Below are 19,489 nucleotides of genomic sequence, written 5' to 3'. Positions count from 1 at the left end.
ATTCTAACTCTTTGAACTCTGAGTGGGTTGGTAATTAGGGAGAGATGAAGTAAAGTTTGAGTTGTGGAGACCACTGTTTTCTCCTTCCTTTCCTTCACTTCCTGAGTTGTACTTACGAATTTCTACATTGGTTTCTGTGGTCCACATTTACCATAGAGTAGAAACAAATTGCAGGCATTTATTTTGCTGTAGATGTATTTTTAGATCCTTTGTGGGCTGTGTATCAATTACTATATAATATAGAGTTAGGAAGGAATGTGCAAAATATATTTAGCAATCTTTGATAATATTTTAAGAGCATTTGATTCTGACACGTGCTATATAATTTATAGAGATGGAGGTTACATCATTATAAGGTTACAGACTGGGAAATCTCCAAAAAATGCTTAACAAAAATACCTTCTTGAAACACAGACTGAGGAGTACACCTTCGAAGGAAAAATATGCAATGATTGCTCAGGTTTTTCTTTCTTTCCCTTTACTTCCTTTTTGTACTTCCTATGCAAGTATAGTTTTGTGGCTTCTCATCATAACAAATAGATGACTGAACTAGAAGAAGTGAATGTCAATTGGATGATTGACCCTTATTTTTTATTCAGGACTATTCTTTCCCTCCGGCTAACCAGGGTGAGGTGATATGCTTGCCAGAGGCTGGTCAAAGATGAACAAATTCTCCTATGGAAGTGGCAGAGTACAGCTATATAAGCAAGCTGAAAATGTTTCTTTTTGCAAGTTTGTTCAGGGCAACCTTTGAAGGACAGAAAGGAGAATAAAACCAATAGTTTAAGTACAAAAATAATTTCCACCTAATACTTGCATAGTAATTTATATTTTTAAAAGTCTTTTCTTTATACTCTCCTATATTCTCATATGATGGAATAACCTGGCAATAAGGGAAGGCTGGTAATGTCATAATCATTTGACTTATCCACGATCTCAAGCGGAAGAGCCAGTTTGGGGAACTCAAATTTTCTGGTTCTTTTTTACTGTGTATGTGCGTTTTCTCCGCGGGAGAAAGATGTGGCAATTTGCTTCTGTAAAGATTTACAGCCTTGGAAACCCTATGGAGTAGTTCTACTCTGTCTTATAGGGTCGCTGTGAGCCAGAATTGACACAAAGGCAGTGGGTTTATGTGTGTTTTCTATGAAAATATTTTTCTCCTCTCCTCTCTTTCTCTCTTTTTTTGAAAAGAAAGAGAACAAAACAAAGGGAGGAAAAAAGAGTTGAACAAAACACCCAGCTATGTTGAGCACATGAAGTGATCAAAAGGACACATGTTTGCTAGATTATGAGCTTTTGCAAAGTAGCAATGGTGAATTTGTATAAAATAGAATAAATATTGAATGAATGAAATACTAATCACCAAATGACTTAATATACTTAAAAAAAATCTTTTGAAACATAGTATTTGGGTTTTTGCTTCTCATTTTCCTATCAGACAGGGGTCTTGCATATCCTTTGATAGTCTGTTCAATCTCTCTCAAGTGTATTTCCAGCCGTATGCTCTTACTTCTTCTCCATCCAAAACTAAAACTTGCCCCTCTAATGGGTGTGGTTAGGCTTCAAACTACTTGTGAAGCCTCCACTCAAGGCCTGGAGCACTAAAAATGGATCCTTTCACATTATTTAGAGGGAATCTGTTTTGGAAAATATATTGTGGAGAGGGGTTATTGCCGGGAGTCTTTGAAACCATATATGTCACATGGAGGTTACCCATTCTTGGGAATGCCCGTTATACAATCTTAGGAATTTGATGATTGACATACAGTTGGCCCTCAATAAACCGCTATGGATGACGATTGAGTTTGTTCCTGGAGTAACTATGTTTGGGTGAGTTTGTGCTTTCTGAATACAGAATAGATCTTTGAGGAAAGTATGCGTTTTGACAGCTGCTGATAACATCTGAGAGACAGTTTGTCTGCAACTAGAGCAGCAGAAAATAAAAAAAGCAAGCAGGCTATATCACTACCCCCGCTTATTTGATGAATGTCAATAAATATGGATGAAACACTTGAAGGAGCACAAATGCCTAGTTAGCAAATTTGCCAAGTATGCAGACAATGGTTGTACTGCATGATTATGTTTGTTGAAAATAAAAAGGAGAGACACATCAATAGGGCTACAGAGAATGAAGATTCAGTGACAGCATCGTGCAATACTCATAAAGTACCTTTTGTCTTGAGTAGTTAAAAGCTTTTTAAAAGTGTCCTTGTGACACCCGTCTGATGCTAGTAGGTGGTAAAGAAATATCAACTCCATTTAAATTAAAAAAAGATGCTGAAATGAGAGTTGAAGAAGTTAAGTGACCTGCTCAGTGTCTTGGTCTCAGAAATGGAGGCGGTGTCTAACTGTGTCAAGTACTGTGTCATTTGCCCCCAAGCAATCTTTCTCTAGCTCTGTATAAATTATCTTACCTGGCAAAAGGAAGACTGAAACTGGGAGCAAAAATATACTTCTGAGGATATAATTGTATTCGTGGCCAAATAGAATTTGCACTTCTTCCATTAGCAGGAATGCCTGGTGGTAGTACTAACTTTAAAACCCTGGGTTGTCAACAAACAGAAGGATCCTACTTGAGCAGGATTAGGAGGAAGTAGAGAGATGGGATAAATACACAAGTCCATTTAAGGATTTAACCTGAAACTTCCTAGAGGGAGGTGGATTTGTGGGAGAGATCTTTCCTTGGGGCTGAGTTCATTTCTTTCCTCCCCTTTCCCCAACTCCTTGTCAGCCAGAGTTTACAGACCACTGTAGATGAATCTTTCTTTTCTTTAGAGAGAAAAAAAAAAAAAAATAACTTTAAGGTCCCCGAGAACAGGAAGTATATTGTATTCACCATTATAAATCTAAATTTTTAAACCAAATATGTAATCATACTAACTTTGCTCAAGAAATAGTTTTGTGTAAGTGAAAATTATCACTGTTAATATTTTCCCTTTTCTTTATCAAGGCATACTTCTCATACAATTAGATGCACAATCTTAAGTGTTTAGCTTTTTAGTATTGACAGATGTGTTAACCTGTGTAACCACCACTGCAGTAGAGATTTAAAACATTTCCATTATCCTAGTCAATTACCTCCACTGTGATTAGAAGCAATCACTTTCTGATATCTATCACTAGAAATTACTTTGGCTTATTCTTGGACTTTAGGTGAGAGGAATCATACAGTAAATATTCTCAAGTGTCCTTTTTCTCTTGCTCAATATAATGTTCTTGAAATTCATCCATGCTGTGTGTGTTTCAGAAGTCATTTCTTCTTATTGCTGAGTAGTATTCCATTGTATGAATACAATATAATTTCTTTATTCTTTTTCCTGTTGATGGTTATTTGGGTTGTTTCCCAGTTTTTCTTATGAACGTTCATGTGTAAGTCCTTTTGTGGGCATATGTTTTCATTTATCTTGGGTAAATACGTAGGAATGAAATTATTGGATGAGAGTGTATATGTATGTTTAACTTCTTAAAAAAACTGTCAACAAATTTCCTAATGTGATTGTACCATCATGAGAAAAGTAAGAGAGTTCTCGTTGCTCTATATCCTTGCCAACAATTTTGCGTTGTCATTCTTTTTTATTTCAGTCAATTTTAGCGCATCTGAAATAGCCCTGGTGGTGCAAATGGTTAAGCACTCGGCCGCTAACAGAAAGGTTGGCGGTTCAAACCCACCCAGACGCTTAGTGGGAGAAAGACCTGGCGATTTTCTTCTGTAAAGATTACAGCCCAGAAAATCCTATGGGGCAGTTCTCTTCTGTCACATAGGGTAGCTATGAGTCAAAAATGACTCGATGGCACCTAACAACAACAACAACAGCAGCAGTGCATTTGAAATGATACCTTATTGTGATTTTAATTTGCATTGCCTAAAGAGTTAATAATGTTGGGCACCTTTTAGACTTATTTATTGGCCATTTGCATATCTTCTCTTTTGAAGTGAGGATTTAAGTCTTTTGCCATTTTTAAATTTGATTATTTGTCTTGTTTGTTTATTTGCAATTCTTCATATATGCTAGATATGTGTCACCTAAAATTGTGAATATTTAAATATTGTTCGCAGTTTGGGCTTGCATAATCATTTTCCTAATGGCATAATCTGCCATTTCAACATTTTTTTATATGCACAGTTCAGTGTCATTAATTGTTTCATTATGTTGTGCAACTGTCACCACTATCTGTTTCCAAATTTTTCTATCAAATGAGCAGAAATTTTTAATTTTGACACTGTAAGTTTTCCTTATTTTTATTTTTTAGGAAATTTGATTATGTGAGCCAGAATAACCATTTTTAGGAATTTCTGAGTAAAATATTTCAAGACGCCACAGAGAAATCAACTTTTCTGAAAATACTTTATTGAAAGAAAGATGTGCAGATCAGTAGTTCGGGATTAACAACATGAATTATCTGTACAGTAGTGATACTCCCCACTGACGGTGACACTGATTAATCACTGACGGTTTTTACGTATTGGTGGTTATTTAAAAAATTTTAGTTATGGGACCATGTTCCAGAAAACCAGATTTTATGTCTTACATAGAACGCAAACAAAAAAAAGTTGTCTTATTAGCAAACACAGCAAGTATGTCCCTTAGTTTATAGAGCTTTTGTTTTTTAATATAAATTTGATTTTAAAATAAAAGACAATTAATTGAATTTTCTATTTAAAATGTGAATCATTTCAAATCATTTCCATTTCTAAGTAAACCATTTACTTTCTCCTTTAAATAACTGTCTTCCGGTTGGATTTTTTTTCCTTCTGGGTTCTAAAGTGCCAGTATTTGTTCTTAATATGTGTGCAAAGCAAAATTTGTTCTGACCTTACTAGCTTGTGGCCTGCATGCAGTCACATTAACATTGCTGCTCAAATTATGGTAGCTTTGGGCACGTAGCCCGAGAAACTGAAAAGGTACAGTTTTATATTATACTCAGGACACCTTAAAAATCAGCTTTTCTGAAGATGCCTTATCTTTTTCAAAAAGATTGACAAGTATAGATAACAGTGGTCAAGAACATGGAATTTGGAACAGACTATTAGGATTCGAATTCCAGCTCTCCTGTTTACTAGCTGTGTGACCTTTGGCAAATTACTCAATCTTTCTGTGCTTTAGTTTCCTTATTTGTAAAATGGGAATAAGACCTATAACTATTTCATAGTGTTGTTGTGAGAGACAAATGAGCTAGTGTATGTAAAGCACTAGAACAGTGTCCGGCACACGTGAGGCACTCTGTGTTAGCAGTTATTGCTGTTGTTATCATTGTTCTCCTCCACAAGAATTTGTAGGGGTGCCTGAGTGTATCTACTAGTTTAATAAATAATACAGCAAGGATTATTTTTTTCTGTTTCCACACTGCAGATAGCCTCTCTGCACACACACTGTTCCCAGACTCCTTCCACTCAGGATGTTTTCTCTAGTCTCAGATGGTTGACCTCTCTCAGACTGCTGAGGGCTCCTCTATACCTTCTATTTGACCCCATGCACAGGCACAGATCCTGACCTTTCCACAATCTGCCAGACATCTGGCTATGTGGAAGTTTCCTGGATAAGACAAGGTAAGATCAACAGAGATAATAACTTGAAATTAGTACTGGAGAAATTCTGGATTCAAGAAGCAACAAGAAAAAAATGAGAGAAGGAGGAGGGATGGTAGAAAGTATAAAAAATCATGATGAAGAAATAAAGGATCTCAGAGAAAACATGGCCAGACCATAGAAAGACGAAATTGAGAACTGACAGAATTCAGGAAAGAAATTGTAAAAAAAGATAAAGTTGTTTCAGAAATACAATATAAATTATAAAAAAGCACAAAGTACACTAGATACTATGAAAGTACAATAAAGGTATGGGAAGAGAAATGAGAAAAAATAAGAAAATAAAAAACAAAAAACAAAAATAAAGAATGAGAGAGCAAAATGACAGCTATAGAAGACAAAGAAAATTCAAAAACATATGATTAGAGTTCTTGAGGAAAAAGAACAAATTAATGCAACATAGTAAATACTTAAAATTATAAATCAAGGGAATGTCCCTAAAATCACATAAGATCGGAATCTACACATTGAAAGGGCATAGCATAAAACTAAGAAAAGTAGTATAAAATAACCAATATTAAGTCATACACTAATAAATGATTGGATTTTAATGAATAAAATAGGATCTTCTGGATAAGTAGACAAGAAGTTGGTCTCTTATGAGGAAAACAAAATAAGGTTGCATCAAATTTCTCAATAGCAATATTCACGCCTTTAGAACATTGTAGAGCTCTGTACTCAAGAAAGAGTGATCCAAGGAATATATATCCAGTCAAACTTTCCTTCAAGTATAGAGATTTCAGATTAAAAGTGTTGAACATGTAAGAATTTAAAGATACACTTTTTTCAACCAAAAGATGATTAAGGAAGCAGTGGCAAAAGATCAAGTAGTGACAATAAAGAGGTTTAAATACAGTACTAAGATGGTGATATGATAGTTTATAAACAGGGACAGATTACCCAGTAAGCAAGGTAAGCATGGGCTTACTTGTGCTTACTTACAAATCTATAGTGAACAATTTTGCATGGGTTTGCTGTGGCGAAATTTGTCCTGTTAGGGACTGTAAATGTGAGAATTGGATGCCAGCTATACCTAGAAGCAGAATCTTCGATGTGGTGAAAAAATGTGAAATTGTACACTACAGATGATCTTATAAGCAAGATAAGCACCTTGCTTATTGGATAATCAGCTCCCGTATAAATATTATATGTCTTGGCAATTTAAGAATTGAACAAGTGAGAGAAAAAATGAGAGAAGGAGGGATGGTAGAAAGTAGAATAAGTTCTATAATTGGTTCATAAGTAATAAACGGAAGTAAAATAATATAATTTTAATTTGACAAATTAAGTAGTAGAGGTGTAAAGATTGTTTAATATTAGGAATATTGAAAGATTTAAGGAGAAAAATCATGAGTATGGCTATAGATGCTGAAAAGACATTTGACAAAATTCACTCTCCATTTCTGATTTATTAAAAAAAACTTGATAAACTGTAAAATGATGGATTAACATTCTATATATTTATCTATGTATCTACATATCTATGTGTCTATGTATCTATCTTTACTTACCTGCCTATATGAATGTAGAAACATATATACACGTGTACGTGTATCTATAATCATCAACATCTTATATAATAAGGAAATACCAGAGGCATTCTTGGTAAAGTTAGGAATAAGACAATGACCCTCATTTTTACTGTATCTTTTAAAAATTGTACTAGCAGTGCTAGCTATCTCAATTAGAAAAGAAAAAAAAAATATATGTAAGAATAGGAAAGGAAAAGGCAAAACTATGAATAAATACTTGGAAATTTCCAAGATAATTTATTTAAAAAAACAAAACAAAACAAAAACTATTACAAACAAATTTCAGAAAGGTAACAGTATTTGAAATATATAGTCTTAATAGACACAAAAAACAACTATTTAGAAGATATTTTTGAAGACAAGGCCCTATTTGCAATAGTAACAAAAAAGATAAAATATAGTACCTAGGTAAAACTTAGCAAGAAATATGCAAATCTTACAAGTTCAAACCCAAGTTGTTTCTAAAGTTTATACGGAAAAATAAGCAAGTAGGAAGTGTCCGGAAAAACTGTACTTCTTGTCTAGCTCCAGATAAAACAAACAAGTAAAACTCTGTTGGTGTTTTTATTGGAATTGCATTGAATTATAAGCTAATTTAAGGAGAATTTACAAAAATCTTAGAAATTAACTAGAAAAAGGCCAGTGACCAATAAATAAATGAGCAAAGGACATAACAGATGTACACAGAAAAATAAATACACGGGTTCCTTAGACATAAGAGAAGACGCTCAACTTCACTCATGACAAGAGAAATGTTGGTGCCATTTCTCATCTATCTCGGAGAAACTGTCAGTGTCCAGTCCATATTCCTTTGGCATTTGCCACTCCCATGTGCCATCCAGTCTGGCTCCTGGTCTACTTCTGTGTAATGAAGTTTGTCTTAACCCATAGTCATGAGAGGCCTCTGGTATGTCTTGATGCCCCAAGGTCTTGTACTGACTGACTGAGCAGTTTTTCACTGTCCTGCTCTCACGGGTGCTGAGTCAACCTCTCTTGCTCCAGGATCTTCTCATTCCCACTTCTTTCTAGGGAAATTCCTGTCTTAGAACTGCTGGTGGATCCTCACCCCAGACAATCACATCAGAACACCCCAACATCATTTTACTTTTAAAGTCTAGGTTATTTAATATTAAATTATACTAATGTGGAAGTTTTCTACAATATACTTGTAGTAAAGAGCTCTTTAAGCCTAGTTGTGCTTCCAAAGCATGCACGGAACTTTCTACAAATGTTGATGTTCAGGCTGCATCCCCAGAGATTCTGACCCTAGTTCACTTTTATATCCTTGAAGTCAGGATAATATCAGGTATCTTTGGGGCGTTCCAAGTCTTAGCTCCTGCTATTCTGTGAGCAATACTTAGACTTATTTGCACATCCTAATCTACAAGGAACAGTTTGCAGGTATGGTATAATGAAAATGCAAATTTGAAAAAGAAATTTTTCTTTAAAGGAGAAAATCTGCAGAAGTTGAGCTCAGCCTTTTACATGATCTCTGTGGGCATTTTAGCTCTTTGGAGCCATAGCTTCTCAGCTATCTCCTCCTTATATTTGTATAAATAACAGACTCATTTTGGTGTTTTTCCAAGGACTAAAGTTGGAATCAACGGCAACAGGTTTGTTCTTTTTGGTTTTTTAAGGGAGTAGTGGTATGTGATTTTTACATCTCAGGGGACAGAAAGCTGCTTACAGTTTTGAAATGGCAGTTTTTCCAAGCTCAAGGATCCAAAGAGCTTACAGCCAGGTTTCAGCTGGGCCTTAGGTCAAGGTACTCATGCGTTTTTCCTCCTACCAAGAAGATATCACACTGAGATGATGGCAGTGGGTGTGTTCGGCCAAGAAAAAACACCTTCCCTGTTACACAGTTAACATCTTACTAATTTTGGCCAAAGTGACTCAAAACAAATATAGGAACAATTTTTTTGTTTTTTTTTTTTTGGTTAAGGAATAAACTGGTACATAGGCATGTGGAATACAATTCTTCCTAACTACTGCCATTTCCATTTATTTTATGGATTGCTGAATTGGTTGGTCAGCAATATTCCACAATATAGAGTGGCCTGGTCACTTGACAACCTCTCTTCATGTACTTTTGGAACAGATTATAACATTTGACATCGGTGATAACACAATTAACTGGAATTGTATATGATTGGGAGCCCTGGTAGCATGGTAGTTAAGTGTTTGGCTGCTAACCAAAAGGTCGGGAGTTTGAATCCACCAGCCTCTCCTTGGAAACCCTATGAGGCAGTTCAATTTTTTCCTACAGCGTCACTCACCATGAGTCAGAATTGGCTTGATGGCAGTGACTGGGTTAATGTCAAGAGTCCTGTAATTATTAATGAAATACAAAAAATCAAAAAGCATATTATTGAAAAGACCTTAGTGTTTTGGTTAATCTTAAATCCAATGAGACGGAAAAAAAAAGTGATGTGATCATGAAGGTGTGCAATTTCAGGCTGTGTTAGTTGAAGCACGGCACTATCCACATTAAGAAAGACACTTTTCCTAGGGCAGTGTCTCCTGGTTAGACCACAGTTGACATATTATATTCGGTTCTAGGTGTCACACTCTAAGAGAATATCAGAATACAAGAATATCAAAGAGAAACAAGGAAGGCAGAGGGTCTGGAAAGTATAAGAAAACACTTGAAAGACATGGGATACTTAGTTTGGAACCAAAAAGATCTGGGCACATGGCAGCAGTGTTTGAATATTTGAAAGATTACCACGATCAGGAGTAATTGGTAGAAGGTATGGGACCTTTTTAATAATTAGAACTATTCAACAAGGAATGGTTGGTTATTAATTCCCCAACCCCGAGAGTGCTCCCCACCCATGGAAGCAGCAGTCAAGAAATCAAATGACGCATTGCATTGGGCAAATCTGCTGCAAAAGATCTCTTTAAAATGGTAAAAAGCAAAGATGTCACTTTAAGGACTAAGGTGCACCTGACCCAAGCCATGATGCATGCAAAAGCTGGGTAATGAGTAAGGAACACCAAACAAGAATTGATGCCTTTGAATTATGGTGTTGGCGAAGAATATTGAATATATCATGGATTGCCAAAAGAACAAACAAGTCTGTCTTGGAAGAAGTAAGTACAGCCAGAATGCTTCTTAGAAGCGAGGATGGCGAGACTTCGTCTCACGTACTTTGGGCATGTTATCAGAAGGGACCAGGCCCTGGAGAAGGACATCATGCTTGGTAAAGTAGAGGGTCAGTGAAAAACAGGAAGACCGTCAAGAAGATGGATTGACACAGTGGCTGCAACAATGGGCTCAAGCATAACAATGATTGTGAGGGTAGCGCAGGACCAGGCAGTGTTTCGTTCTGTTGTACATAGGGTCGCTATGAGTTGAAAATGACTTGGCAGCTCCTAACGACAACAACAACATGGGACTGTTTGTTGAAACAAGGAAAATCTTTTCAATAATTAGAACTATTCAACAAGGACTGGCTGGCTATTAATTCCCCATCCCTGAGAGTGCTCACCAGATTAGCCAGGTTAAATGGTCATCTGTCAAGGGTTGTTATAGAGCAATCCCTCTATTACTAAAAGCTTCCAAGAGCCCTCCAACCTTTAAGATTTTTTTTTTCAAGTCTACTTTCAGATATTTAGTGACATATAGGCAAACTATCAAGATAAGTGATTGCACTTTTACTTTTGCAATTGAATTTTTTTTTGTTGTTGTTCACTGTATGGCATACCCCAATTGTTAAACAGGGTCTTTTATAATTTTTTTAAGTTGCAACTTAATGTTAATTAATGTTAAAAAAAACAAAACAAAACTAACACTGCTGTAGAGTTGATTCCAACTCCAAGTAACCTTAAAGGACAGAACAGAACTGCCCTATAGGGTTTCCAGGCTGTAAGTCTTCACACAAGAAGACGGCCACATCTCTCTCCCATGGAGTGGCTTTTGGATTTGAACTGCTGACCTTTTTGGTTAGCAGTGAAATGCTTAACCACTGCATCACCAGGGTTCCTAAAGTTCAGTGTTAGTCAAATAAAGTATTATATCTATGATATACTGTAGTCTGACTTTTAGGAAAGCTCACTGACTTAAAACAAAAACTAAAAACCATGTATAGAAATAAAATATCTTGTAATAATAATCTGTTGAGACACCCTTTGTTTCTCCAGTATAGGTTTTCATGCAGTGAGTTGAAATGACACTGCAATTATTAACTCATGTTTATGCTTCTGTGGGTGATTTGGATAGGCTCCAATCTTGCCAAGTGTATTTTCTCTAATTTTAAAAAGTGACTTCATTTTCAAGTGAAAGATTTTTATGTGAATCACAATGTGGAATTATTTATCACTATAAGAAAACATTAATGCCTACATTATATTGATTTACATTTATAATTAACTGCTAAACATTGAGTAGCAAATATAATAATGCTAAGTGGTTTATCATTTATGTGTATTGCATTTTTTTAGTGTAATATTGGCTTATTTCTCATTTAATCAACATTAAAAGGCAGGGACCACTTTCTTTAAAACAGTTTTTATAAGAGAAGAGGATAAATAAAGGCAACAGCAGTACGTGACTCTTTTGTTTTATTTTGCATTATTATTGAGGGAGAAGAACTCATATTGTCTTGACAGAGAACCTAGAACAGATTTTATTTCCTGTACTACTGTAAGGGCTTATTTCCAAAACAATTGAGAAATAACAGAAAATAAACATACAACAAAAGGTTTTAGGGATAAGGTTAAAACTTTTAACAGTGGCCTTTAGGCATTCATTCTTTGACTGGATTGTATACTCAACAATTTATTTTAACCAGGGGCAATGGGCAGAGTTGCTGTTTATCTCACACTTTTACTTTCTATAGCAATAGGGCCTTTGGGTGAGGCCATCTATATATTCCATAAATGTAACTGTTATAGATGTAAATGGAGTGGAGCCTATCAACTAGCATTCATTGTCGAAGATCTTATATGTTTGTCACTCACCTGGACTTCTTGTTTACAGTCACTGTGGACACAACTAAGGTTTTAGCATTAGTCTGACTATATGTAAAATTTTTCTTCCTCTAAATTGCAGTCATTCCCTTGTGTAGAGGTTACATCTTTCATTTTACATTAGCAACTCACCCTTTCAAATATTTATATATTCAGGCTATCAGCTGTCTAGCGAAAGTAGTGTATTGTACACTTACATCCTTTTTACCTGTTCAATTTTTAGGGGGTCGGGGAGGGGGTATTATTAGGGCAGGCAGCATTTGCCTTTCTTTTACAATACGTAGAAGAATGCATTTCTAAAAATCATCCTAAAAATGAAATTTGGCCTGTTTAATTGACTTCAACCTTTTATAACGATTTTAAAGGGATTTAATTAAAAATTATTTTTTAACAGTCACATGGTTAAAAAAAAAGAAAGTATGAAGAATTACATTATGAAAAGCAGTTCTCCAATCCTTATCCCCCATATGCTCAGTTCCCACTCCCCCCCAGGTGGATAACTGTGAAGTTGTAACATGTGCTTTTATGCTTTCTGTATGCATATACTTGCTACAAATATAGATATTTCTTTTCTTTACTATAAAACTGGTGTGTTATACACACTATTCCGCACATTTTTTAAACTTAGCAATTTAACTCTCAGATCTTTCTGTAACTATATAGACAACTTTCTCATTTTTTTCTTTTTTTACAGCTACATAATATTCTACTGCAATGATGTGCCATAAATTACTTAACCAGCCCCCATGACAGATATTTGGATTGTTTCCAGTCGTTCACTATTACAGTGCTCAGTGACTCATCTTGTCCTTACATCAGTTTTAACCTGGGCAATGATAACTGTGAGCCCTGGTAGTACAGTGGTTAAGTGCTTGGCTGTTAACCTAAAGGTCAGCTGTTCAAACCCACCAGCTGCTCCATGGGAGAAAGATGTGGCAGTCAGCTTCCTTAAAGATTATAGTCTTGGAAACCCTACGGGGCAGTTCTACTCTGTCCTATAGAATTGCTGTGAGTCTGATTCGACTTGCCAGCAACAGATTTTTGGTTTGGTTTTAATGATATCTGTGGGATAAATTCTAAATAAGACCGTTTTAAATTACTTTTTTTTTTTTTTTTTAAGAATCAGGCTATTATTGCTTCTTAAAGATTCTACAAGCTTGACACCCTCTTCCATTTTTTTAACCTAGGCATGTGGAATCAAAAAAGTTTTCTGTCCCTCTAGATTCGTAAAATTGTCTGTCTTTCCATGAGGATCTCTGGCCACCCCACACCCACTGCCCTTTTATAAATGTCTGGCCTAGTCCTGCACATTTTTCTTTTATATCTACACCATGGACTTTGGGCCTCCCAAAGCAGAAACCCTGACTAGGTTGAATTGAGTTTCTACATCCCAGAACTATCTTTCTTGTTCAGAAAAGTAGTTTTACAAACTGGCTTTCTGCTGCTACATGTCTCCTTGAATTTCCATTTCATTGTTTAAGAACAGGTCTCTTCTAAGCATGAGAAGAGTAGTTCTTTATTCTTTTACTAAATTGGTCAGCCAAAGAACAGCTTTTGGTGAATAAAAGATATTCCCGTTTTAGCAAATGAAGGGGAAGTTCTATTCCCTCCAGTCCAATGCAAAATGTTGTTATTCCTTAAAAATGTTCTAAGTGCTCAAAGTGCTGGAAACTGTTCAGAACATACCACAGAACCCAGTTCCTTCCTACATTCAAAATGTTTACATTCTAAAAATGACAAGAGAGGGAAGGTTGGGAAGGTAGCTAGATCCGGAACAGATGGGCACATATGCCCTCTCTCCTTACCAAATGCAGTCCTATGGATGGCTCACCAGTTAATGTAGATTTTCTCTTTACTAAGTTTTATAAGTAACTGTTGTGCACCGCCAAATGACTTGAAATGTGAAGATGTAATGCCTCTTTGCTGTGCCCTGCTGTTCAAATGTTCTCAGCTTTGACAATTTATCTTGCTGGAAAATGTCTTCAGAATGTCAGTCACTTCAGTTTCCACGTTTGCCATTTGCATGTTGCACACCTGCTGGTATCTTTGGTTGTGATCTATTGTTATTTTTCTGAGGGGGTGGAGGAAGTTACAATATTCCATTTGCAGACTTGGAATTCAGTTTGTGTGCAGTTTGGAAATGATTCTTGTGAGCTCGGCTATTCTTTTCAACATCAATATCGCCTACAAATAAGTGTTTACTGATTGCCTGATGAAAATGTATTGGTATGTCAACTACTTGGGAAGCTAATTAGAAGTGAATGAAATGACAAGTTCCTTGTCCCAAAAGGGTTAGTTTCTACTTGGAAATACAGAGATACATAGGCACACAGAATCACAAAGGAGTACTCACAAAACAGTAATATTTAGGCAAACATAGGTGCAAGTAGTTCCATAACATTTAAACCAAAATGAGTGGTATACCTCTGATAAAGGAGTGGGATGGGGGGATGAAGGGAAACAATAACTTTATGCCCTATGTTCTCAATTGTTTGTTTTCATTCAATGAGCATGTAATAACTTCTTTCAATGAGTATGTAATAACTTGTTTAATTATAAAAATAATTTTAAAATGTCAGTAAAACAACTTTTCTATAATATTGTGTCCATAAGGATAATTTTGGCTGCAAGTAACAGAAAACTCAGTTTAAAAGTAGCTGAAATAATAAAGCATTCATTACTTGACATAGTAAAATCACAGAGTAAATGGTTTCAGGGCTGGTTAATCTAGACTCACCAATGTCATCTCTTTCTCTTCTCTGCCGTAAGAAGAGTGTTGTCCTAACAGGGTCATAACAATATTCAAAACCTAGAAATGGGAACAGGGCGCTTCCCTTCCCATGTCAGATTTTCCCTAAGGTTCTAAAATCTTTCAATTTTCAAAAACTTCTGGCATACACCATCCCCCAGCTAAACAATTATCAACATTTTGCCAATCTATTTCATTTATTCCTTTCCCCCACTTTCTTTGCTTGAGTATAGTGATGGTTAATGCTATGTGTGAACTTGGCTGGGCTATGATTGTAATTATCCTCCATTTTGTGATCTGATGTAGTTATCCTCCATTTTGTGATATTATGTAATTATCCTGCATTTTATGTGTTGTAAATTCAAACCTCTATATCTTAATGATGGAGCCCTGGTGGCATAGTGGTTAAAAGCTTGGCTGCAAACCAAAAGACTGACAGTTTGAATCCATCAGCCTCTCTTTGGAAACCCTACAGGGCAGTTCTACTCTGTCGTGTAGGTTCTCTATGAGTCAAAATTGACTGACAGCCACAGGTTTTTTTATATGCTAATGAGGCAGGATTAATGTAGGGTGTATTATGAGTCATACCCTTACAAGAGGGTGAGACCTTACTAAAGTCACACCCTTACTCAAGTATCTGATGTGAGGGGAGTTTCCTTGGGGGTGTGACCTGCATCAGTACATATGGATGCTCTGGCGGAGCTCTCCCTTGCTCTGGATCCTGTGTCTGGCTCATCATCATCTGACCTCAAGTTCTTGGGACTTGAGCCAGCAGCCTGCCATCTGACCGGCTGATTTTGTGTTCGTCTGTCCCTGCAACCGCATGAGTCAGGAGAAGCCTCCAGCCTGACACCTGACCCACAGATTTGGGACTTGCCAGCCTCCACAAACATGTGAGCCACTTCCTTGAGACAAATCTTTCTCTATACATACACTTCATTGGTTTTGCTTCTCTAGAGAACTCAGCCTAAGACAGAATAGAAAAGATTTTTTTTTTCTGATAATATGTTTAATTCATAATAAGGTGTTCTTAAGTTAAAACGGAAAATAGTTTAAACTATTTTGCAACATATTAGTAAGTTCTGGTGAGAAGAGCTCTCATTTTATTTACAACACTGAATTTATCTTCTTTTTCTCCAATTTACTATTGGTTTGGTTGAAGTTATTTCACCAATTTCAATAGAAAAATGTATGTCTTTTTATTTTAATGAGCTAATTTTAAGATGTTACTTCAGCATGCTAAGTGTAACTAAAATAAATGTTTTAGCTCCTAGTTTCTTATTTTTTATAATAATTGCTTAAGCATTGTTATTAAAAAGCAATAAATAAAATGAAAATTGAAAGCAGTGCTCCTAGATTGCCTAGTCATTTTTATTTGGAAAAAAAATAAAATCATCAGGCATAGTCTATGGGTAGGTGACAATTATTTTGTTTGTCTGATTTTCTAGGGTACCTATTTTATCTCTGGTTCATTTTCACACTAGGTAACTAAAACAAGTATATTAAAGCAAATGTCGTATATTTTACCTGTCACTATTTCAACATGCACTTTTTACAAATAAGGACTTTCTCACTTAATCACAATACCATTATCATATGTAAAACTAATAATAATTCATTAAAATCATTTTATACACTACTCTGTCTTCAATTTCCTCCCATTATTTGAAGAAAAGGAAAAGAATCCAAATAATCATTTGTTCATTGCATTTGGTTGTTATGTTTCTCTACTTCTCTTTTAATCTGTAACAGTCCCCCTTGTTGTATTTTGCTGAAGAAACTGGTTCATTTATCCTGTCTACTACTGCACATTCTGTATTTGGCTAATTGCTTTCTTGTCAAGTCGTTTAACTTGATCCTCTTTCCTCCTATTTCATACAAACTGGGGATTTAAATCTAGATACTTGAACAATAAGATTCACTTTTTGTTTTGCAAGATTATTTTATAACTGGTACTGTATACTTTCTAAAACTGCATGTTCAAAAAAACAAAAAAACCACCAAACCTGTTGCCATCCTGTCGATCACAACTCATAGAGACCCTATAGGACAGAGCAGAACCGTCCATAGGGTTTCCAAGGCTGTAATCTTCACAGAGGCAGACTGCCACACTTCTTCCTGAGGAGCAGCTGATGGGTTTGAGTTTGAACCGCCGACCTTTCCATTAGCAGCTGAGTGTTTCAAATCCTCTTCAATTTCAGTAAACAAGGTTGTGTCATCTGCATATTGCAGGTTGTTAATGAATCTTCCTCCAATCCTGATGCTCTGTTCTTCTTCAGATAGTCCAGCTTCTCAGATTATTTGCTCTGCATACAGATTGAATAAGTATGGTGAAAGGATACAACCCTGACACACACATTTCCTGATTATAAACCACACAGTATCTCCTCATTCTGTTAGAATGACTGCCTCTTGGTCTATGTACAGGTTTCACGTGAGCACAATTAAGTGTGCTGCAATTCCCATTCTTCATAATGTTATCCATAATTTGTTATGATCCACACAATCAAATGCCTTTGCATAGTCAATAGAACACAGCTAAACATCTTTCTGGTATTCTCTGCTTTCAGCCAAGATCCATCTGACATCAACAGTGGTATCCTTGTTCCATGTCCTCTTCTGAATCCAGTTCAAAATTCTGGCAGTTTCCTGTCAATTACTGCTGCAACTGCCATTGAATGATCTTCAGCAAAATTTTACTTGCATGTGATATTAATGATATTGTTCAAGGTTTTCTATGTTCTATTGGATCATCTTTCTTTGGAATGGATTCAGGTAGAATCCTTCAATATTACAACTTGAGGCTTGAATTTTTTCTTCAGTTCTTTCAGCTTGAGAAATACTGAGTGTGTTCTTCCCTTTTGGTTTTCGAACTCCAGGTCTTTGCACATTTCATTATAATACTTTACTTTCTCTTCTCGAGCTGCTCTTTGAAATCTTCTTTTCAGCTCTTTTACTTCAATCATTCTTTCTTTTACTTTAGCTATTCTATGTTCAAGAGCAAGTTTCAGAATCTCTTCTGACATCTATTTTGCTCTTTTTTTCTTTTGTGTTTTTTTAGTGATCTTTTGCTTTCCTGATGTATGATGTCCTTGATGTCATCCCACAACTTGTCTGGTCTTCGATCATTAGCGTTCAGTGAGTCAATCTATTCTGAGGTGGCTTCTAAATTCAGGTGGGATATACACAAGGTTGTACTTAGGCTCTCATGGATTTGTTTTAATTTTCCTCAGCTTCAGCTTGAACTTGCATGTGAACAATTGATGGCCTGTTTCAAATTCAGCCCCTGGCCTTGTCTGACTGATAATACTGAGCTTTTCCATTGTCTCTTTCCACAGATGTAGTAGATTTGATTCCTCTGTTTTCCATTCGGTGATGTCCACGTGTATAGTTACTGTTTATGTTGTTGGAAAAAGGTATTTGCAATGAAGAAGTCGTTGGTCTTGCAAAATTGAACCATGTCATCTCCAGCATCGTTTCAATCATGAAGGCCATATTTTCCCGTGACTGATCTTTCTTCTTTGTTTCCAAATTTGCACAGTTTGGAAGAAAGCCAAGATCACAGTCCAGATAGACTGGTATGTATACAAGTTGAAAGTGGGAGAAGTGACTGTAATGGTAGAATTGGTAACGAGTACACCAAGAGAGTTTGGAGAATGATATCCAGCTAATTTTTATTTTATTTTAAGTACTCTAATATACTAACTTATATAATCACATATAACTCTGTGAAGTAGGTACATTATTCCTTTTTTTTTTTTTTTAAGACAAGAAAACAGAGACACACAAAGATTAAAAATAACTTGCCCAGGGCCACAGAGCTGATAAATGGTAGAGACTGTAACCTGAGCCTAAACCATTTTTATCCAGTGGAATGGATAAAAGGGAACTCCTGAAAGTGATACTAAGAGGAAATGGTGGAGGTAGAAAAGAAAAAGGGTAGAAGGGAAAGGTAAAGTGTGAAATGGAGAGAAAGGGGACGTGGGAAGCTCAGCATCCACCAGGCTCACCTGTCTTGTCTCTGCACTAATAGCATACCGGATAAGTCTGTAATATTGTTCGCATCTTCAGATAGTGTCCTGGGGGATAGAAACACATCTTCAAGTGGGAATAAATTACACTCTTTTTCTCTAAATTATAGTCAGTCAAAATTTCAAACCCTGTTGTTGATAATACCAACAGCTCCATTTGCTGCATTTACCAAGTATCACTGATGCGCTAAGAACTCAGTCCTCCCAACAACCCAGTGTGGTAGGTTTTACTGTTCTGATTTTACAGATGTGGATTCTGTAGTTTAAAGGTTTAAACAACTTTCCCAAATCTTTCTGCTCAGTAGAACAGGAATCCAGGTCTTTGTTTTCACTCCTGCCTCTCTCACCAGCAGCTGCCCCAACTAGGATTTTTGGAGTAGGGCAAACAGGCTATGAGTCCTCAAACATTAACGTTTGTACCTGACATGTTTGCTTATGGATTTTTTTTTCATGATTTTAATCTTTACTGTTTTAAACTAATGAACTAATTAAATATTTGCCACTTTATTATTTGTACCATAGTGTCTGTGTTTTCTATGTATTTTGCTGTTTTCGTTTTTACTTTAAAATGGTGTTTACATTTTGATGATCATTTTTTTTTAATTTATTTTTTTTTGGT

Source organism: Trichechus manatus, unplaced genomic scaffold (genome assembly GCF_000243295.1).
Source record: "Trichechus manatus latirostris isolate Lorelei unplaced genomic scaffold, TriManLat1.0 scaffold00032, whole genome shotgun sequence".
In the NCBI taxonomy this organism is placed as follows: domain Eukaryota; kingdom Metazoa; phylum Chordata; class Mammalia; order Sirenia; family Trichechidae; genus Trichechus; species Trichechus manatus.
Note: the sequence above shows the minus strand (reverse complement) of the source record.